Genomic DNA, 22,935 nt, shown 5'->3' on the forward strand with positions numbered 1-22,935 from the left:
GAGCTGTTCTTGAGTCATACATATTGTTTGGTCAGTTCACACCTGTTTGTTTTTAAGATTTTTATGAGGGGCAGAGCCTTAGGTGTTCACCAGGGCCAGGCAACCCAGTCGCTGGGTTGTGACGCTGTACATGGGGGCGGGGTCCGAGAGGGAAAAAAAATGGTGCTTTGCTCCACTCTGCTCCACTCTCTCTCAGATTTCTGTTCCCTCTGCAGCTTCCCACAAGCAAATTGGGCCCCTCTGGTGCTGGTTCCTGGGTGTGTGGGCCCGTGCACCCTCCAGGACCCTGTGGGTCTCTCCAACGAACTGTCTGTGAGCCTGGGAGCCTCTCCCAGCCCCTCAACCCCGCGAAAGTCTTTCTAGTTGGTGCTTTCAGGCTCTAATTCCTGTTGCTGGGCCCTAGCCTGAGCGGTCTGTCTCACTGTTTGCTCCTTCGCTCGGTTTATCTGCACGGGAATGTGTAACTGCAGTCAGCCAGCCGCCTGGCGCCCTCCCTGGGTCCACCTGTCACTGCCCCACGCTTGGGATCCACCAACCGCCTCTGCCTCTGCTCCTGGGTCGGTGGGATGGATCGATCTTTCCAGCCCGACCCCATTTCCCTGCTGACTCCGCCCCTCTTACCAGTCTGGCTGAGTGGTTCGTTGTTGTCAGACTTCCGTATAGTTCAGCTTTCACTGTTTTGGCTGCGTTTTTGTTTCTAAAACTTCGCTGTCTTTAAATTTAGTTATGGGGGGTGGGGGCACAGTCTTGTTTCCACCTACGCCTCCATCTTGGCCGGAAGTCCTGTTTCTAAGATTTTTTTAAAAAATTATTTATCTTTAGAGGGGAAGGGAAGGAGAGAGGGAGAGAAATATCAATGTATGGTTGCTTCTGGTGCATCCCCTGCTTGGAACTGGCCCCTGCTGGGAACTGGCCTGCAACCCAAGCATGTGCCCTGACTGGGAATTGAACCACAATCCTTTGGTTCACAGGCCTGTGCTCAATCCACTGAGCTACACCAGCCAGGGCAGGAGTTTGTTTTTATTCTGAGAGCAACAGGGGGCCATGTGAGGGTGTGGAGCGTAAGAGTGACATTTTCAGGTTTCTGCAGCTGATGGGTAGGGAGTGACCAGAGGGCAGCCAGAAGAGAAGCTGGGGACCTGCCAGAATGGATGGGGAGACAGGGGCTGTGCCCAGTGGCCCTGCTCCAGTCACCCGTCACTGCCAGCCCTGGAGCCAGAGAGCCACCCATTCTGCCTGGGGTTCCTCTGTCCCTGCCCAACAATGCTCCTTGCTGTCCACATCCCCAGCCCAGCAGCTCCCCTCCCTTCCTCAGTAGGTATAGGAGTCGCCTTCCAGCAGCCAAAGAGGGGCTTTCATCCAGGTTCCATTTTAGATTTTTTTACTGTGTCCCCATCACCGGGGCAACTGTGCAGGGCAGCTCTGTCAATCTTTCCCACTGCCTTTCAGAGCAGAGCTGTTCCCACCACACCCTGTGGCTGTGTAATGAGTTTTCTCTCATCCAGGCCAAGGATTCCACCAAACATAACCCCAAACAGTGCTACATTTGTCTGTCATCTTGCCCCCTCCCTTCCTGCACTCTCCCGGGTCTTTATGGCCTCAGCCACTCCAGGCCAGGCAGGCGGGTGGGTGATTGCCTAGCCAGGTGCTGGTGTGGCCACCAGGAGCCCCAGGGCCTGGTTAGGAGAAGCACAGGGTCACAGCAACTGGCCAAGAAGGGTGGCAGCATTTGCTGCAGGTCACTTTGCAACTCTGCTTAATTGTACCCTCCTCTCCCTCCAGCCCTGAATTGGTAGGATTTTTGCAGAGAGGTATTCACCCCCCAAGTGCTCTGGCCAGGTGCTGAGTTTCATTGTTTCTTGCTTCTGGGATGAGCCCTGCCGTGGATTTGCTCCCAAGTAGGTCTGACCTCACAGGAGGCCCCTGGCGTGGCCCCAGCACAGCATGTATACTCTCCCTGCCTCACTGGCAGCTCCAGTGCCTAACGGGTTAGACTGAACCCTAACCAGGGAATTGAGACTTATTTGGGGAGGTGGAGTGGGGGATCCCCAGTCTGAAGGTCAGGAGACCAGAGTTCAAGTCTTCTCTCTCTGTGACTTTGGGCAGGTCACTTTCCCTCTCTGTGCCCCAGTGTCCCCATCCTAGGGATTTGGGCCTGATAATTGGTAGTAGCATTGGGGTACTGCTCCCTGCAATGATGTGGGCCCAGACCTCCCCACCCAGACATTAAGGAACCTGATAATACCTTCCCGCTTGTGTGTTCTGTCCATGTGCACACATTGACCAAGATACATCAGTGTTCAGGTCATCAGGAGGGGCATGATGGAACCGTCACTGTGGCTACCTTCAAGGGCATGTAGTGAAAGACCTTGGCAGAGGGAATTAGAATACCAGCTATTCTGAGGGAATTGGTTTTCCCTGATTTCACAGCTAATTTCTGTGTAGTCCACAGCTATTAGTGTTGGAGCAGGTCTGGGAAAGTGTAGGGAGCCTTTATCTTCTCTTCCAGTAGGCTTTTTCTGAAGGGGGCAGACACTGAAGGTCTCAGGACAGTCTCAGAAAGGAAGTGTCCACTGTTGGGTGGGTGCCAAGGAGAGAGGCCATCCCATATCTCTGATGAGCACCAGCACCTCGAAGCACCAGTCAGGTGACCAACCTTCATTGTTTGTTCTTATAGCCCCTGGGCACCTGAAATATTCTAGCTGTTATGAAGTGTCTGCCTAGACTTCCTGCTCTTTTCTCAAGGAGGTCCCAGCCTGCAAGGAAAAAGAGAACCACCAATCAGCCATCATAGTTAAGAATGAGGTATAAATAGAGGTAGTACCAAGATACCAGCAGCATGAGGGAGGCCACCTAGGAAAAATCAAGGAAGGCTTCCTTCAAGAGGTGTGATCTGATCTGGGGCTAGATGTAAGAGTGGGAAATTTCCAGATAGGGAAGGGCACTGTAGGCAGAGTATGGCATGAACCAATGTGTGGAGGGGGGATAAAGCCAGGTGTGATTTAGAAATGATCTGAGGTGAGGCTGAGGCATAGGGTATATGTCTAGTGAAACTGGGAAGAAAGAGGGATGGGCAAGGACAATTCTGCGGCTCACTGAGCACCTGCTAAGTGTAAGGCACCATCTAAACTCTGATTCTGTACCAATCCCAAGAAATGTGGGATGTGATTATCCCATTTTCCAGGTGAAGAAACTGAGACACAAGAGGGAGAGTAGCTTGTCCAGGGTCACCTGGCCTGTCAGTGAGACCACTAGGAGTGCACCAGGTAGTCCAGCTGCAGAGGCCCCATGTTGCCAGCCGAGGAGCTTCAACTGCAGGCAAATGAGATTCTGTAGGCTGGGGTCAATCCTGTTTTCACTGGCCAGTGTCCATAAATCAAGTGACATGTCAATCAGGTTGGTGAGAACTCTGGCTTTATGGTCAGACCCCATTCTGGCAGGGAGCTCAGAATGTCACTTTCCCTCCAAGCTTCCCATGGCTCCCCTGTACAATGAATGGGATAGGGGTGCTAGCCCTCCTCTCTCAGTTCCTATGGGAATTAACAGGGTCATTGCCAAGAAAGCACTTAATGCACCACACTTAGTAGAGGCTTAAGAATTGGTGGCTGTCCTTGTGCAAGCAAATCTAACCTCAGGAAGGCTTTGCAGATGGAACTACTTGGCTTGTTTCCTGATACCACATTCTGCTGTTTAAAACAGTGGCTTGAAACTTTATAGTTTGAAAAGGGTATTTTTCAGACAATGCATAATTAACCACTGCTTCTAAACACAGGGTGTGCCAGGCTCCGTTGAGGCTGTTAATTATTCTTTATTAGTGATCTTAAATTAATGTAAAATAATCCTTGAGCTCTAGCTGAGGGTGGAGAGGGGAGCGGCACTGCCATTGTGAGGGGGTGCAGAACCCTCTCCCGAGTTCCCAAAGGCCCACAGACTTCAAGGTTCTCTCATTAATCATATAGTTCAGCAGCAAAAAAAAGTTGAGAGTGGTCCTGGCTGGTGTGGCTCAGTGGATCGAGTGCTAGCCTGAGAAGCATAAGGGTCACTGGTTCCATTCCCAGTGAGGGCACATGCCTGTGTTGCAGGCCNATTCTTTATTAGTGATCTTACATTAATGTAAAATAATCCTTGAGCTCTAGCTGAGGGTGGAGAGGGGAGCGGCACTGCCATTGTGAGGGGGTGCAGAACCCTCTCCCGAGTTCCCAAAGGCCCACAGACTTCAAGGTTCTCTCATTAATCATATAGTTCAGCAGCAAAAAAAAGTTGAGAGTGGTCCTGGCTGGTGTGGCTCAGTGGATTGAGTGCTGGCCTGAGAAGCATAAGGGTCGCTGGTTCCATTCCCAGTGAGGGCACATGCCTGTGTTGTAGGCCAGGTCACCAGTAGAGGGCGTATGAGAGGCAACCACACACTGATGTTTCTCTCTCTTTTTACCTCCCTTCCCCCTCTCTAAAAATAAATAAATAAAATATTTAAAATTTTTTAAGAGCATATGAACCTATTACCCAGCTTCAGAAATAAACTGTTACCAATATGGTAAATGGCCCTATGGGACTCCCTCAAAATCCATTCCACCTCTGCTCCCCAGAGACAAACCTAAGTTGTAGGTCCACCCCATTTGACATGCATATTTCCCATGCATGTGTTCAGAAGTTTGCTAACACAAAAGATTGTTCATATTTTTGAACTTTAGATACATGAAATTATAATCTAAACTCGTCTTTTTAAAATTTTCCATTGTGGTGAAAGACACATAACGTAAAATTGACCATCTTAACCATTTCTTAGTGTCCAGTTCCATGGCGTTAAGTATGTTCACAATGCTGTGCAGCTGTCACCACCATCCGTCTCCAGAACTTATTTCATCTTCCCAGACTGAAATTCTGTCCCCATAAAAAGCTAACTACGTTTCCTTGTCCATCCTTCCCCAGCCCCTGGCAACCACCTTACTAGTGTCTGTCTCTATGAATTTGACTTCTCATATAAGAGAAGTTTGAAATAATACTTCAAATAATACTATAAGTACTTCATATAAGTTTTTGTCCTTTTGCGACTGGCTTACTTCAGTTAGCATAATGCCCTCAAGGCTTATCTATGTTATAACATATGTGAGAATTCCCTTCCTTTGTAAAGCAGAATAATACATCATGGTATGTATAGACTACATTTTGTTTATCCAGTCACCCGTCAGGGAACACTCAGTTTCTGCCTTTTGACTCTAGTGAATGACTCTGCTAAAACATGGGTGTGTGAATATCTCTTCAAGACGCAACTTGCTTTTTTCACTTAACATTTTATCAGTGAGATTAATTCATATTGCTGTATGTAGTTCTTATTTGTTAATTTTTATCAGTATATAGTATTCCATTGTATAATTATGCTCCAGTTGGTTTATTTTTTTCTATGATGATGTGCAGGCTCCATTTCATTTTTTTATTGTTGTTCAAGGACACTTGTCTCTGTTTTCCTCCACCACTCCTCATTGCCACACTGATCTGTGCCTCCCACCCTTCATCCCAGCCCCCCCTTGGCTCTGTCTCTGTGTCCTTTATAGATGTTCCTGAAAACCCTTCCCCATTACCCCCCACATTATCCCCTCCCACTTCCCCTCTGGTTACTGTCAGTTTGTTCATAATTTCAATGTCTCTGGTTATATTTTTCTTGCTTGTATGTTTTGTTCATTAGGTTCCACTTATAGGTGAGATCATATGGTATTTGTCTCTCACTGCCTGGCTTATTTCACATAGCATAATGCTCTCCAGTTCCATCCATAGTGTCATGAAGGGTAGGAGCTCCTTCTTTCTTTCTGCTGCATAGTATTCCATTATGTAAATGTACTGTGGATTTTTGGCCCACCCATTTACCAATGAGCACTTAGATTGCTTCCAGCACTTGGCTATTGTAAATTGTGCTGCTATGAACACTGGGATGCATAGGTTCTTTTGCACTGGTGTTTCAGGGTTCTTAGGGTATAATGGCAGCATGGTAATTATCAGGTCAAAAGGGAATTACATTTTTAGTTTACTGAGGAAATCCCATACTGTTTTCCACAGTGGCTACACCATTCTGCATTCCCACCAACAGTGCACTAGGGTTCCCTTTTCTCCACAACCTTGCCAGCACTAGTTGTTTATTGAATTGGTTATGTTGGCCATTCTGATTGGTGTGAAGTAGTATCTCATTGTGGTTTTAATTTGCATCTCTCTGATGGCTACTGATGCTGAGCATCCTTTCTTATGTCTCTGGGCGCCCTGTATGTCCACCTTGGAGAAGTGTCTGTTCAGGTCCTTTGCCCATTTTTTAAATTGAGCTGTTTTTTTTTCCTGGAGTGGAGTCCTGTGAGTTCTTAATATATATTTTGGAGATCAAATCCTTCTCTGAGGTATCATTTGCAAGTATATTTTCTCATACAGTTGGTTTCCCTTTCATTTTGTTGATGTTTTCTTAGTTGCACAAATGTTTTTTAATTCAATGAAGTCCTATTTGTATATTCATTTCTTTATGTCTCTTGCTCTAGAGTACATATTAGTGAAAATATTGCTGTGTCAGATATCAGAAATTTTTCTGCCTATGTTCCCTCTAGGACTTTTGTGATGTTGCAACTTATATTAAAGTTTTTTATCCATCTTGAGTTTATTTTTGTGTATGGTATAGGTTGGTGGTGGAATTTTTTTTTTTTTTCACGTAGCAGTCCAGGTCTCCCAACACCATTTGTTGAAGAGGTTATTTTTACTCCATTTTGTGCTTTTGCCCCTTTGTCAAACATTAAGTGACCTTAGAGACTTGAGTTTATCTCTGGTCTTTCTGTTCTATTCCATTGATCTATGTGTCTTCTTAGGCCATTATTAGGCTGTTTGGATTACCATGGCCTTGTAATACAGTTTGATATCAAGTATTGTGATCCCTCCTACTTTGTTCTTTTTCAAAATCATTGCAGCTATTCAGGGTCATTTATAGTTCCATATAAATTTTTGAAATCTTTGTTCTATATCTGTGAAATATGTCATGGGTACTTTAATAGGGATTGTATTGAATCTATAAATTGCTTTAGGTAGCATGGACATTTTGATGAAGTTAATTTTTCCAATCCATGAAGATGGTATATGCTTTCATTTCTTTGTGCCTTCCTTAATTTTCTTCAGCATTGTTTAATTTTCTGAGTGCAGGTATTTTATCTCCTTGGTTGAGTTTATTCCTAGGTACTTTATTTTTCTTGTTGCTATAGCAAATGGGATTTTTTCCTGCTTTCTGTTTCTGATATTTCATCGGTGTTATGTAAAAATGTGTTTAATTTCTGAATATTGATTTGGTATCCTCTGTTTTGCGAGATTCACCTATTAGTTTGAGTAGTCTTTTGATGGAGTTGATGGGATTTTCTATGTACACTATCATGTAATCTGCAAACAATGATGGTTTCATTTCCTCTTTTCCAATTTGGATTCCTTTTGTTTCCTTTTCTTGTCTGATTGCTGTGGCTAGGACTTCCAATACTATGTTCAATAGAAGTGGTAAAAGTGGACAACCTTGTCTTGTTTCTGATCTTAGTGGAAAAGTTTTTCGTTTTCTCCCATTGAGCATGATGTTGGCTGTAGGTTTCTAATATATGGCCTTTGTTATGTTGAGGTAAGCTCCCTCTACTCCCATTTTGCTGAGTGTTTTTATCATTAATGGATGCTGTATCTTATCAAGTGGTTTTCCCACATCTATTGATATGATCATGTGATTTTTGTCTTTGCTTTTGTTTATGTGATATATTACGTTTATTGATTTGCAAATATTGCACCATTCTTGCATCCCTGAGATGAATCCCACTTGATCATGGAGTATGATCTTTTAAATGTATTGCTGGTTGTCATTTGCTAACATTTTATTGAGGCTTTTAGCATCTATGTTCATCAGTGATTCTGGTGTGTAGTTTTCTTTCTTTGTTGTGTCTTCACCTGGTATTGGGATTAGGATGATACTGGCTTTATAATAGGAGTATTCCTCTCTCTTCTTCAATGTTTTGGAATAGTCTGAGAAGGATAGGGTTTAACTCTTCCTTTAATGTTTTGTAAAATTCTCCTGTGAAACAGTCTAGTTCAGGGCTTTTGTGTGCTAGGAATTTTTTGATTACTGCTTCAATTTCACCAGCTGTTATTGGTCTATTCAGGCTCTCTGATTCTTCTTGACTCAGTTTTGAAAGATTATATTTTTCTAGAAATTTGTCCATTTCACCCTGGTTTTCAAATTTCCTAGCATATAGTTGTTCATAGTAATTTCTTACAATCTCTTGCATTTCTGTGGTATCAGTATAATCTTTCCTCTTTCATTACTGATTTAGCTTATTTGGGTCTCCTCTCTTTTTTTCTTGATGAGCCTGCTTAAAGGCTTGTTGATTTTGTTTATCTTTTCAAAGAAAGCTCCTGGATTTATTGATCCTTCGAATTGTTCTTTTATTCTCTATGTCATTTATTTCTGCTCTGATCTTGGTTACATTTTTCCTTCTACTCACTCTGGGCTTTGTTTGTTGTTCTTCCTCCATTTCTTGTATGTGTAGGGTTAGGTTGTTTATTTGAAATGTACTTTTAAGTAAGCTTGTGTCACTATGAACTTCCCTCTCAGGGATACCTTTGCTGTGTCCTGTAGGTTTTTGAATATTGTGTTCATTTTCATTTGTTTCCAGAGACTTTTTGATTTCTTCCTTGATCTCATTATTGACCCATTCATTGTTGAATAGCATACTATTCAATCTCCATGTATTTGAGGGTTTTGAGTTTTTCCCTTTGGTGGGTTTCTAGTTTCAGGCCCTTGTGGTCCGAGAAAATGCTTTATGTGATTTCAATTTTCTCGAATTTGTTGTGGCTTGTATTGTGTCTTTTTATGTTGTCTATCTTTGAAAGTGCCCCATGTGCATTTGAAAAGAATGTGTATTTTGCTTCTTCGGGATGAAAGGTTCAATACATATCAGTTAAGTTCATTTAACCTAGGGCATTGTTCAATGTCGCAATATCTTTTTTGATATTTTGTGTGGAAGATCTGTCCATTTTTTGACAATGGGGTGTTGAAATCCTGTAGTATAAGTGTGTTGCTGTCTATATCTTTCTTGAAGTCCTCCAAGGTTTTCCTTATATATTTGGGTGCTCCTATGTTGGGTGCATATATGTTTATAATGTTTATGTCTTTTTGATGTATTATAAAGTATCCTTCTGTGTCTCTTTATGGCCTTTGTTTTGAAGTCTGTGTTGTCTGATGTGAGTATTGCTACCCCAGTTTCTTTTTTCCTGTCCATTTGCTTGGAATATTTTTTCCAACCTTTCACTTTCAGTCTGTGTAGGTCTTTTGTTCTGAGGTGGGTCTCTTGTAGGCAGCATATGTGTGGGTCATGATATCATATCCATTCAGGTACCTTATGTCTTTTGTTTGGAGCATTTAATCCACTTACATTAAGGTCATTATTCATTGGTACTGATTCATTTTACCCTATTTGTACCTATGTTTTCTTTCTTTCTCTTCTAAAGGCAGTCCCTTTAGCATATCTTCCAGTGACAATTTGGTAATTATGTGATCTTTTAATCTTCTTCTGTCTTGGAGACTCCTTATTTGGCCTTCTATTTTGATTGAGAACCTTGCTGGATAGAATAGTCTTGGTTTCAGGGCTTTGTTTTTCATTACTTGGAATATTTCTTTCCATTCTCTTTTGGCTTGGAGCTTTTCCATTGAGAAGTCAGCTGTTAGTCTTATCAGGGCTCCCTTGTATGTTACTTCCTGTTTCTCCCTTTCTACCTTTAAGATTCTCTCTTTGTCTTGGAATTTTGCCATTTTATTTATAATGTGCCTTGAGTGGGCCTCTCTGGGTTCCTCTTTATTGGGACTCTCTGTGTTTCCTGGATTTGTGCAACTTTTTCTCTTATCAAATTAGGGAATTTTTCCATCATTACTTTTTCAAACAGGTTTTCTATCCCTTGCTCCTCCTCTTCTTCTGGTATCACTATTATACAGATATTATTATGTTTCATGTTGTTCTGCAGTTCCCTTAACACCTCTTTATTCTTTTTGAGTCTTCTTTCCTTTTGTTGTTCCTTCTGGGAGTTTTTTCTACTTTGTCCTCCAGCTCACTGATTTGATACTCTACTTCATCTAGCCTTCTTTTGATTCCTTATGTGTTGTTTAGTTCAGAAATTGTGTTCTTCATTTCCTCTTGACCCTTGTTGATAGTTTCTATTTCCTTTTTCATGCCGATATAGTTTGTAGTAAGTTCCTCATAGTGTCCCTGTGGTTTTGGTAATTCTCACTGAGCTTATTGAGCTTCCTTATAACCATTGCTTTGAACTCAATATCTGATAGTTGACTATTTCATTTAGAATTCTTTCTGAGGCTTTCTCCTTTTCTTTCATTTGGAGTTTGTTTCTTTGTCTTCCCATTGTTTGAGACTTTTCTTGCTTGCTTCTGCTTCTTAAATTGATCTGTTTTGCCTCTCAGAGTTTGTGGTGAGAACTTCTATGGTAGGAGACCTGTGATTTTGAATGGTGCAGTCTCTTTGATCTCCTGAACTTGATTCTCTTGGGATGCCATTTATGTTGGCTCTCGTTATGTAATTGTTTTGATCATTGTCGGGTCATTCTTTGATGGGTACTTTCCTTGAGCTGGTTGACTGAAGGTCACTCTGCCCAGCACATTTTATATGCTGTTGTACATGTCCAGTCAGTTGGTGCTGAAGCTGATTCTTCTGTCATCCTGAGGTTATGAGTCATCTTTCTTGCTATTGTTCAGTTGTTTGTTTTGGGTGATTTGTCCACAATTTAGTTGTAATTCCAGATTGGTCCTGGGGGAAGGTCAACGTGGCTTCCATTCACTCCTCCACCATCTTGAATCCGCAATAATATTTCATAAATATCTAATAATGCCACCGTCTAAATACAGTAGTCTCCTTTTACCTGTGGTTCCAAGACCCACCAGTGGATGCCTGAAACCTAGGATAGTACTGAACCCTAGAAATACTATATTTTTCCTGTACCTTTGATAAAGTTTAATTTCTAAACTGGGCACCATAAGAAATTAACAATAATTAATAATAAAACAGAACAATTGTAACAATACACTGCAATAAGATATACAAATGGCTTTGGGGCTCTTATAAGTGAAATAAGGGTGCTTACACATAAGCACTTAGGTACCTCTACAGTCAGTCTGATAACCTGAGGCTACTAAGTGACTAACAAAGTAATGGGTGGGGAATGCATACAGTGTATCATATGGCTTTGCTGGACAAAGGAATGATATACTGGGCAGGACATAGTGGACAGCGTGAGATTTCATCATGCTATTCAGAACAGTGCTCAATTGAAGACTTATGAATTGTTTATTTCTGGAATTTTCCATTTAATATTTTTGGACTACGGGCAACTGAAACCATAGAAAGTGAAACTGCTGACAAAGGGGGAATAAGGTGTGTAATTTATAAATTTCTTCTGCTGCTTATACATGCCTAGGTGGTTTCCTATTTTTTGAAACTACAGGTGGGGCTGCAGTGAGCATCTTGCACGTAGGTTGTGTTTGCTGTTTCTGTAGGGTGTACACCAGGCCAGTATGCAAATGCTTTACGTTACTGGCCTTTTCTAAATTGTTTTCCAAAGTGGTTGTAGCAGTGTGTGTCCTCACCAGCAGTGGGTGAGAGTCCCTGTGTCTCCACATGCTTACCTATACTTGGTATTAAAATCCAGATGATATATTTAATGTATAAAGAAGAGAAAGAGAGAAAGGTGAAAAGAGGAGAATGGTATAAATAGTGTGAGACTCCACCTGCCACTCTACTCAGTATTAAGCATCCCGAAGTGGAAGGGAAGACAAGCATGTGCTGTCCCCTTAGTCTGCATAGTTCTGCATTCACCACAGGAGGGATTTGCAAAGGTGATTGGGACTCTGCATTTTCTCTTGCTCCACAAGCTGACTTTGAATCTTTATCTGAGAGCATGCTGTGCATGCCACTGTCTTATTTCAGATGTGGGACTAGCCCAGACTATACCAGTTGTCGATTTATTTCCTGAAGGGCAGTTTTCACAGACCACGTCTGTTGGAAATAACCAAGACTAGGTGTATCTAAAGTGCAATGTGAAAAAACTCAGTTTGAGAAGAGCTCCCCAGGCCACAGCCACATTGAGTGGACTCAGTGGACTGGCAGCTCTGAGCACACAGCTCAGGAAACTGGACAGGCAGAAATTCCAGGGTGGTTAGAGGCTGCAAGGGTGCCCTTGACATACACCAATGCCCCAAGCCTCAGCTCTCAGCTGGGAAGTTCGGTCTGGCTCAGCACTGGGCCAGTGTACTGGCCCACTTTGTGACAGTGCAGGGGACAGTGCAGACTCTGAGGTCAGGCTGGCTGGGAATCCAATCAAGCTAATCTCACCAATAATTATCATTACTATTATTATTCACGTTCACTGAGTGTTCATATGTGCTAAATGCTTTGTGTGGTGTCTCCATTAATCCTCTCAACAGTTTTATGAAGTAGATACTATTGTTTTCTACCATATTTCAGAGATGGAAACAGAGGCCCAGAGAGCATAAGTGACCAGCTTAAGATCACAGTGATTAAATGTGGTCAGTCCCATCTGAGTGATCAGGTCCACTCAGCTGTCCTGCCTCGATTGTTGTTCACACTATTTAACACTTTCTGGCCATGTGTAACTGCTCCACTTGCTGTGGCTGTGTAACAAATTATCCTAAACCTTAGCAGTTTAAAACAATGGACTGTTTGTTTTTCCCATGCATCTGCAATTTGAGTGGGGCCTGTTCCCCATGGTATCAGGTGGGGCTGTTTTACCCACCCATCTGTCCATCCATTCACCTTTTAGTTGCAGCTGGCTGTCGGCTGAAACACCTATATATCACCCCATCCCCCACGTGGCCTGGGCTTCCTTACATTGTGGAGGCTGGGGTCCCAGGGCTCGGGAGAGAAGGCCTGTCACCTTTCATGATCAGGCCTCAGAAGTTGCACAGTATCCTTTGCATTATGTTCAATGGGGTGTCACGAAGTTCCTTCCCGGTCCAAGGGGAGGCAACTTAAGACTTCAGCTCCTATGAGGAATGGGAAGGGGAAGAAGAACCAATGGGACAGGGGTGCATGATGGCTTTCCCAGGAAAGAGTCTGCCACAGTGACCATCCAGATCACTTCACTCTGACCCTTATGTTCTGAGCTGAAATGAGTTTAGGAAAAGCACCTTCATGGAGCACAGGGCCGCCTGGGACACAGCTGGCACTCAATAAATGGTGGTTTCCTTTTTATTAATGAAGTAAATTTAAAGAAAGTGTGGTTATTATTCAAGAAAAGGAGGCATCATTTCCATTGGGAAAGCTGGAAAGGATTTTTGTAGAGCTGAAACGGGACTTAAGGGATTAGGATTTTCCTGTCAACACAGGACAGGCAGTCCTCTTGGCAGAAAAGGCATGAAAACAGTGTGAGAATGGTGTGGTCATGGACAGTGGATCCAGTAGCCTGGTGATGAGCAACAGAAGTCACCAACTAGAGCAAAAGGGAGCTTCCTACACCACTCTTGGGAATTCAGAGGATCGGCAGTGTGCTGGAGAAATGGACCAGGGCCTGAGCAGGTTTAGGGCCCCAGCTGTGCAGAATGCTGACCAAGGGAGACCACAGCCATATGCCTCCACTCAGGATGCAAATCTCAGAGGACAGTCTGACTGGCTGAGCTTGGGTCATGTTCTGCCCCCTGACTATGCTGGGAGGTTTATAGGAAGGAGCCCCAGGAACCCCTTGGCTTCTACCCAAAACACAGGCCTCTGTACTTCCGCCCCCACTGACACCGCAGTCTGTGTGGGGGAGGCTATTCTCACAGCAACATGAGAGGGCTGTCAGAAAGGAGTCTGTGTGCTAGGCAGCGCAGAATGCCTTGTGTCCCCAGAAAGCCTGTCTTCCTCATTCAGGCACTTCTGCCAGACCAGAGTGTGGCAGGGGCGAAATATATGCCAGATGGCTCAGGTTTGTCCAAATTGCTAGGGATCTCAAGAATTGTCTTCAGCAGAATTATTAGTGAAGGTTTAAGAATCCAGCAGCCAGAGCCGAACCTGGCCCAAGTGTAGAAAGTGGAATTCGGGTCCTTGAGTGGGACAAGGTGCCTGCCTGCATTGGCATGTTCTTGCCAGTGCATCTACAGAGTGTTTAAGGCAGGCACAGTAGGCAGGGGTAGCCCCCAAGGCTTCACTTTTCCTCATATGACCTCTTCTCTCCTGACAGCCTTGTGTCTCAGCAAGATCCCCGTGATGGCCAGAGGGTGGGGGGCAGGGGGAATCGATGTGAAGATCATGAAGATTTTATTCATGGGAATATTCTTTTTGGGATAAGACTTCACTGGGCTGCCCCCAGCAAACACTTACCGCCTTCAGTAGTTGTCAGACTGTGCACGTGAGATTAGTCCACACTGAGCTACTATCAGCGCCTCAGCCACGTCTTGGCAGTGAGTGGATGGGTCAGCCGGCGTTGGGAGGGACTTGCCAACCTGAGGAGTTCATATGCCTGGCCAGTGCAGGAAAGGAAAGATTTGGGCCCAGGTACTTATGAACCAAGTCCCTTCTCCTGTTATGGGGTGAGTTGTGTCCCCCAGAATTCATTTTTTTGACGTTCTAATTCCCAGTACCTTAGAATGTGACTATATTTGGAGATCGGGCCTTTAAAGAGGAGATTATGATGAAATGAGGTCACTAGGGTGACCCTATTCCAGTATAACTGTATCCTTATCAGAGGAGATAAGGGACACAGTCACACATATGTATGAATGTTAAGTTTATATGTCAACTTGACTGGGCCAGGGATGCCCAGGTATCTGGCTAAACATCATTCTGTGTGTGTGTGTGTGTGTGTGTGTGTTTCTGGCTGAGATTAACATTTAAATTGGTAGACTGAGCAAAACCAATTACCCTCCCCAATGGGGAGGAGGCTTATCCAATTAGTTGAAGCCCTGAGTAGAACAAAAGGGCTGCATAAGAGGGAATGTCACCTGCCTGACTGCCCCTGGACTGGGACATCAGTATTTCCCTGCAGCTAGACTCAAACCAAAACATTGGCTCTCCTGGGTCTCGGGTTTCCTGGTATTTGGGCATGCACCGTCAGCTCTCATAGAAGTTCTGGAGTTCAAGATGTCCAGCCTCCTGGTTGGCGTAGCTCAGTAGATTGAGCATGGGCTGCGGACCAAAGGGTCACCTGGTTCAATTCCCAGTCAGGGCATATGCCTTGGTTGCAGGCCAGGTGTCCAGTGGGGGCCACTTGAGAGTCAACCACACATTGATGTTTCTCTCCCTCTCTTTCTCCCTCTTTTCCCCTCTCTCTAAAAATCAATCAATAAATAAAAATCTTAAAAAAAAAGATGTCCAGCTTGCCAACTTCAGATCTTGGGACTTGTCAGGCTCTATAATCATGTGAGCCAATTCCTTATAATAAGTAAATGCATGCATACATAGGATACATATGTATATATATAAATACATACATACCTATGTGTGTGCACACATACACAAAGGTATGTGTGTGTCTGTATACACACATACACATACATCCTATTGGTTTTCTTTCTCTTGGGAACCCTGACCGATATACCCCGTGAGGACACAGTGAGCAGATGACTGTCTACACACCAAGGAAAGAGGCCTCACCAACCCTGAAAACAACTTGATGTCAATCTTATAGCCTCCAAAAATTGTGAAAAAAAATTTTTTCTGTTGTTTAAGCCACCCAGCCTGTGCTACGTTTTTCTGGCAGCCCTAACAGACTACCATAGAACCTCTCTTTTGTCATCTGTGAAATGGTACAAGGATCCATTTCCAGGCCCAACATGAGACTCCGTTGATCACAAAGTATGCAGAGCCAGTGTGTCTGGTGTGCGATGGTCAGCACTGGGACTAGGGTGCAGGGAGTGAGGGATGCACCTTAAGTACAGAATTTAAGTGAGTGCCAACAATCTCAGCAATCAATTAAATAGAAGTCAAAATTGTATATAAAGACAGGCTGCTTGTTAATGTCTGATTTACAACCCTGCGTTACTGTGCAACAGGTGGGCCCATGAGAGGAAGTTCACTCCTCTCCCAGAGCCGCTTCAGAACAAAGACAAGGCAGGTTGTAAGCCCAGCACCTTTGGCAAGAAACAGTATCTGCCTGAAATTGAGTAACATTGTCTTGTTTTCATGGTGACCTTTTACTTACAGCAAGTGATGCCAGTTTTCCATTTGGAAGAGTGATATAAAGTTTCCTTTTAAAACAAACATATTCCAGGGTGAAAACCAGTTTATTTGTCATTTTGTGCACTGTTTTAACGTTTTGTTGTTTTAAATTTGAAACACATTTGGAAGCAGAGAGAATGACTAATCAGGGTGCTGCCGTGAACCCCAGAGCTGCCCCACAGGTGGCTGCACTGCAGGGCGTGTTTCATTCTCCCTCCACCTGCTCCACAGTAGTGTTTATGTTCAGCTTTCCCATAAGGACCCCCAAAATGTATTTTTACCCTCAGTTTCTTCAAACCAGCATTCTAACGAAACCCAAACACTTCATGTGTCTCTTACGTGTCCTTTTATCAGAAGTCCGCCCTCCTCGTTCATCCTTGCCATTGATTTGTTGAAGAAACCAAGCATGTGCCCTTAGCGTGTTCCACAGTCAGTTCTAGGCTGATCATCTCTCCCAGTGGTGTGGTTTAACCTGCTCCTCTTAACTAGGAGTTAGATCAGGAGGCTTGTTTAGACTTGGGTCCAATGTTTTAAGCTGGTTGCTTTTAGTAGAAAATGTGAAGTAGTATTAAATGGAACCTTAGAATGTCCACAGAACAAGTCTGCACCATAAAAATGGGGTGAAGATGAACATGGGGCCTGCGTGTGCGTGGAGAAAGCACTGGAGAAGAGTCAGGCAGGGACTGACCCGGACGGGTCTAGGTGTTGGGAAATGCCCCTGAGCCTGGGATGAAAAAGAAAGGAAGCAGGGAGACCAGTGAGGAGGTAATGTCCTGGTGCACATGGTGCATCCCTACCAGTCATGTTTGAAGGAGGTGTGTGTGTGTGTGTGTGTGTGTGTGTGTGTGCATACACACACAGCCAGGGGGACAGTTCCTGTTCAGGGTGTCTTGACCTGTGTGTTCAGGGTTCCTGTTCAGGGTGTCTTGAACCCAGGTACCTGGGAGCCAAGGTCCACAGATTTTACGCCTTTCTGCAATGGATGGGGGGTCAAAAAAAGCAGGTGTGCTTTTCATGTGTGGGATTAGTCCACATGACATTTTAAACTTGAATTTATTCTGAATATCTAAAATTCAAGGGCTTTTATGCACAAATCTGGATTTCTGACTTCTGAAAAAACAGAGAGTTCACTCACACAGAGCAACGAGTTTCTTTAGAGCAGGCAGAGCCTCCACCTTATCCCCCCCATACACTTGCTCCCCACCAGCTGTCTCCATGTCCCGATCGCCATCGATGGGACATCTGTTCTCCCAGCTGCTCAGGTCCTAAACCCATCTCCTATTCCTCTTTTCCTCTGCCTTCCTCATTTATCCCTCAGCAAATCCTACTAGCTATGTTTTGAGAATATTTCTATAATACAGTCTGAGGGGAGGAGGTTGGGGGACTAGGTGAAAAAAATGAAGGGATTAAGAAAAAAAACCCAAACACCCAAAACTCACAGACACACACAGACAACAGTATAGTGATTACCAGGGGGAAAGGGGGTGGGCAGAGGTAGGAGAGGGCGAATGGGGGATAAATGGTGATGGGAGGGTGGTGAGTACACAATACAATATAGAGATGATGTGTTATAGAATTGCACACCTGAGACCTATGTAATTTTATTAACTAGTGTCACCCCCATAGTGTCAATAAAAAATAGAATATAATATCTTGGCTCCACCTCCAGGGCTATCCCACAAGCCAAGCAAGCATCAGCTTGTCCCTGGTGCTTGCTTCTGCCCTTCCCCCTACAGCCTCTTCTGTCCATGGCAAGCAAGGTGAGGCTCTGCATGGCTAGTCAGGGGCTTGGATGCTGGCCCTTCTGCTCCGCAAGATGACTTCTTTGGCTTCTTCCAAAAAGCCTAGCCTGAGCCCGTGACCACCTCTGCCTGCCCCCTGAGCCTTCCAGTGCCCTGAGAAAAGGGCCTCCTAGGCCTGAGCCAAGATGGTAGAACTCAGGACACCCACCCGAGCATTGGGTCAGTGGTCCCACATGACCCAATGCTCTTAGCCATGCACCTCTCTTTCTCCATCTGGAAAACAGGACCATCCTGGTATCCCCTCCCCATAAGGCAAATGCTATTTAAGGAGCAGGAAGATGAAGGGTTTTGATGTACAGCCAACCTGCTGTGTGTTTCAAGCATCCACCTTTTGCCCAGCCCTGCTCTGGGCACCCCTGGAAGACTACAAATATAAATGATGGTGATTCATTTTGTCCTTAGCCTGGAGCAAGAGAAAGAGCTTGTTCTTTAGAGTCAGGTAGACTGCTGGATTTAGAGATCATTCTGGGCAAGGCATCTGAACCTCATCCTGTTAATCTATAGAAGTAGACGGTGAGGACTGCTACTACCCAGGGTCAGTGTAGAGGCTCATTCAGATAATGTGCACCAAGATCTAAGTTGCATGCAAGTTCTCCTCCACCTTCCATGGGTTCTCAGAGCAGTGAAGTGGAGGGACCCAGACACAGGTAATCCGTGTGCAGGGAGAGAAATGGTTGCAGCCCAGGCTCAGGAAACGGGAATGGTACGGGGTGGCAAAGAAGGGTGCCGGGGGAAGCTTATCCTCAAATGAAATTCTCTGCTTTGTCTTCTTCATAGCACAGATTACAATAGAAAGCCACCTTTATTTGTTTTCTCACTTGGTGCTTGTTGTGCCTTCTACCAGAATGTCAGCCCTCCCAGGGTCCACTGCCTTCTTCACCAAGTCCTCACGTGCTATCTGGCATGCAGTAAGGCAGTCTAAATACGTAATATGTGAAGCTAATGAAGGAACAAACAGTCAGCTTCTTACACGTGCTGGCCTTTGAGTTGCATCTTCGAGGGGAGTGTACTGGGTCATGGCTGAACACATTAGGCTCACCGAAAGGGTTTACAGTGCTGGCTGTTTGGGGGCTTCATCACGCAGAGGTGGGTGGGGGCAGTTAATGGAGCTCGCAGGAAAAGATGTGGCACCTAGGCTGGCAACAGTGGGGAGGCCTTACCAGCCTCGGGTCTGGAGGCCAAGGAGGACACCGTTATGTAAACCCAGAAAGAGAAAGAGCGGTGTGCAAAGGACTGCCCACCGGGTACTGTGGCTGCAGAGAAGCACAGGCGAGGACAAGGACTGGGGGCAGTGAGGACCCTGACTGACCTGTCTCTCCTCTGCCTCCTGCTCTCCTGCCTGGGCTTCCCAATGGCCGCACCCAACAGGAGGGAGAGAGCACAAGAGCCTGGTGATGTTGTCCATGGACCCAGAGCAGAATGGAGACTCAATCTGCAGGGCATGTGGGGAGAAACTGGTCCAGATGTGCAGAATTTCTGGTCCTGAGTGGACAGACAAGGAGGCCCATGGGTGCTCATTCTGTGGCTACAAGAGAGCAGTGTACAGGGATTCAGAAGCTCAGTGCAGATGGTACATGGCAAAGGGCCTTGAGTGCCTGGCCAAGGCTTGATCTTTCTTTTGTAGATGAAGGTCTGCCTGCCTTGGGGAAGGAGGGTGGTGGGTGTTAGAACAACCCTATGGTGTACAGTGGGTTGTGGGTCAGAGGCAAGGAGACTACCACTGGAGAGGACACACAGAGACCCAGTGAGCAGGTACCAGGCTGTGGCAGGCCTCAAAGCCCTACCGTCACCTCCAGCTCACAGGGTGGGGAAGGAGTAGAGTGCATCTATTTTGTGGATGAGACAGGCAGACACAAAGCAGAGCAGGGGCGTTTCAAAGCCCTAAGGATCACAGCTACTCTCCACAGGCAAGGAGAGGGACAAACCTAGCTAGGCCTGGGGGCTGGCTCAAGGCTCATAATCCCTCACTTGGCCCCCAGAGGAGTTGCACACCCCCAGGCCATGTCCTCCTGATTGGCGTCCTCACCCATTGCCACCCATCCTGAAACTGCTGCCTCCCTCAGGTGACCACAAGCCCTGAACTGGCCAAGTTCACCATAGTGTTGGCATCTCCTGGGGAACAAATGTATTCTTTTCTTTGCCTAAGCGGCAGTGACTTCATCCCTTGTGGGCTGTGTGAGTCACTGGTCTGCGGGTGGAGGGCTAGCCAGCTCTCTGGGGAGCCTGGCTTTGTCTGTGTAGCTGGGGAGAGGAACAGACAAGGGTGTGAATGTTTCAGTGCTGGCCTCCTTCCGATGGCCCACTCTGGCCCTCCTGCTCTTGGTCCCCCTACAGGAGGAAGGACAGCCGGTCACTGAGCACCTAACATTATGGACCCAGCACCCAGGTGCTTTTGAACTGACAGCTGATGTTAGTTAGGTCCTGCTGTCCTACAGAAGATGACCCTGATAGGTGAAGTCTCGCATCCAGGGCCACACCGTTCTGCGGGCCTGGGATCACTCACTCCTCACCACACCCAGGGGGATAGGGTCAGCTGAGGCTTAGGTAGATGAGATGACTTGTGTAGGCCTGAGGGAGGCAGTGAGGAGTGAGGAGTCTGCCCCATTCGCAAGCATAAGCCACTGTCAGTGGTGAAGACAGGTGGAGTGTGACAGTTGACATTCAGGAGACCTCAGAGCACCGGGAACCTCGTCTCCTCATCCATAAAGTGGGGATAACGACGCATCCCTCAGGGCTGTTAAGAGAATGAAAGAGGACGTGATGAGAGCTCTACTGTGTCCCAGGGTGCTGATGGCAGCAAAGGCGGTCACACCGCAGAGTGCCAGGTGGGGGCTGCCTGGGGCTGTGCTAGGTTGCAGGTTTGCTCCCCGCTTGGGACATGTATGAGAGATAGCTGATCCGTGTTTCTTTCTCTCTCTCTCTCTTACCCTCTCCCTCTCTTCCTCTCTCTCTAAACTCAATGAACATATACTTGAGTGAGGATTTTAAAAAAGAAAGAAAGAAAAGAAAGGTGTTGAATACAAGTGGATGCAGCCAAGTGCAGGAACAAAGAAGTGAGGTCCCAGGCCCTAAAGAGGTTTGGTGATAGGGTGTCTTCCAGGAGAGGAATTTGAAAAGAACCCCATATGAAAAGCCTCAAATTTGCCAGCCCTGGCTGGCGTAGCTCAGTGGATTGAGCGCGGGCCTGCGAACCAGACGATCGCGGTTCGATTCCCAGTCAGGGCACATGCCTGGGTTGCAGGCTGGTTCCNAAGTGAGGTCCCAGGCCCTAAAGAGGTTTGGTGATGGGGTGTCTTCCAGGAGAGGAATTTGAAAGGAACCCCATATGAAAAGCCTCAAATTTGCCAGGGACGTGACAGGCCGTGGATGGAAATCTGGGGGCCCAGATGAGAGGCAGAGGGCTGGCAGGGACGCTGGGGGCCGGGGGGGGGGGGTTCCGGAAGATACCTCAGGAAGACAAACAGGTTGCTACAACCTCCTTCTTGACCCTGTATGGACAAAGGGCCTGCTCAGGCCAGAGGGGAGTAAGGGAGGGGAGGGTGAGTGGGTGGGCAGGTGGGTGGAAAGTTTGATGAGGGGATAAATAGATAGATGATGAGAGAGAGGAAGGGAGGGAGAGAGACAGGGAGAGAAGAAAATGTGTTTGTATATGTGGCTGAGTGAATGAAAATCCACGGATGGCTGGTTAGAGAGGTGGGAAAGGCGAGTGGGTATGAGATTATAGGAGTGAGTGGGTGGAGCTGTGTAAACAGATGCTGCCTCTACCCACAAAAGATGCTGGGAAAACTTTCACGAGTGGGAGGACAGACCGGATAAGCTTGAATAAAGACCTTACTTTGTGTGGCACAAGGAAGTGAGGCCAGTATGAAAAATGACAGGGAGGTTCCATCCAAGGGAAAGTTTCTTTAGGTCTGGAGAGACCCATTACGTAACAGGTCTTGCTGGGTAGTAAGCCTCCTAACACGGAGGGTGTTCAAGCCGAGGCTGAGCATCTATGCATCTACTTCCCCAGGGTGCTGTAGAGGGTTGCCTTTGGCAGATAGAAACCCACTCTGGTGGTTTTGGATGATGCAGAGAGAGACTCTGAGGTTCTGAGGTCCCCAAGGAGACCACAGTCTTTGTAGAAACCCATCTTGCTTTTAGATAAAAAGTTCTTTCCTGCCTTAGGGGCTAGAAGAGCAAGCATCTGACGCTCCCTGCTGCAGGAGCTGGAACCCGAGATGGAACTCCCGTCCCGCACAGGCCCCGGCAGGGGGCCTGGGGACAGAGCAGGACTTTGACCTGGGGACCCCTCCGTGAGCAGGCAATGCCCCTGTCTAAGTCTCGGTTTCTTCACGGGTGAAATGAGGACATGACGGCATTGGCAGCTGTACATGATGCCCTGCAGGGAGCCCGGGTCTGGGCCCACCTGTGCTCTGGGGGACTTCCTTTGGGTGGGCTGTGGGTAGTGATGAGTAGGTTCTATGAGCACTGATGTTTAGCTGTGAGTCATTGTCCCTGGGGCCCCTGCCTGGGAAGCCCCAGCTGCTTGCCCTGGGCTGGGCCTGGGAACAGCTGGTGGGTGTGGGTGTGAGGACCCCATCTGGTGCCCCAATCTGGAAACACCCAAACCCAGCTCAGGTCCAGACCCCAACCCAGAACAAAGAGGCTTCAGCCCGCAGCCACTACCGTGGTTCAGATCCCATCCCCATCACTAGGCCTGTGACTTCCCCTATCTGTGCCTCAGTTTTGTCGCATGTAAAGTGGACTGATAATAAAACCCATTTCATAAGCTGTTGGGAGAATTAGATAAGTTGGTCTGGACCTACGTCCAGGGCTCTGTGAGCCTGGGGCGATGAGGCCAGTGAGGAGTCAGCTTCGTCCTGCACCCTCACACAGTAAAGAGGTGACCTGGCCAGGGCTAGAAGCATTATCTCGCTCACTAGATGGGG

The 22,935-nt window shown here is 46.2% G+C and overlaps 1 protein-coding gene across 3 annotated transcripts in view; it reads left to right on the top strand.

Annotated features, from left to right (window-relative positions):
* IQSEC1 (IQ motif and Sec7 domain ArfGEF 1) overlaps positions 1 to 22,935 on the top strand; it is a 452,933-nt gene that overhangs the window by 278,143 nt on the left and 151,855 nt on the right. The gene's annotated exons all lie outside the window — the stretch shown is intronic.

This window comes from Sturnira hondurensis, unplaced genomic scaffold (assembly GCF_014824575.4).
Source record: "Sturnira hondurensis isolate 20B ecotype Veracruz unplaced genomic scaffold, ASM1482457v3 Scaffold0023357, whole genome shotgun sequence".
Classification (NCBI taxonomy): domain Eukaryota; kingdom Metazoa; phylum Chordata; class Mammalia; order Chiroptera; family Phyllostomidae; genus Sturnira; species Sturnira hondurensis.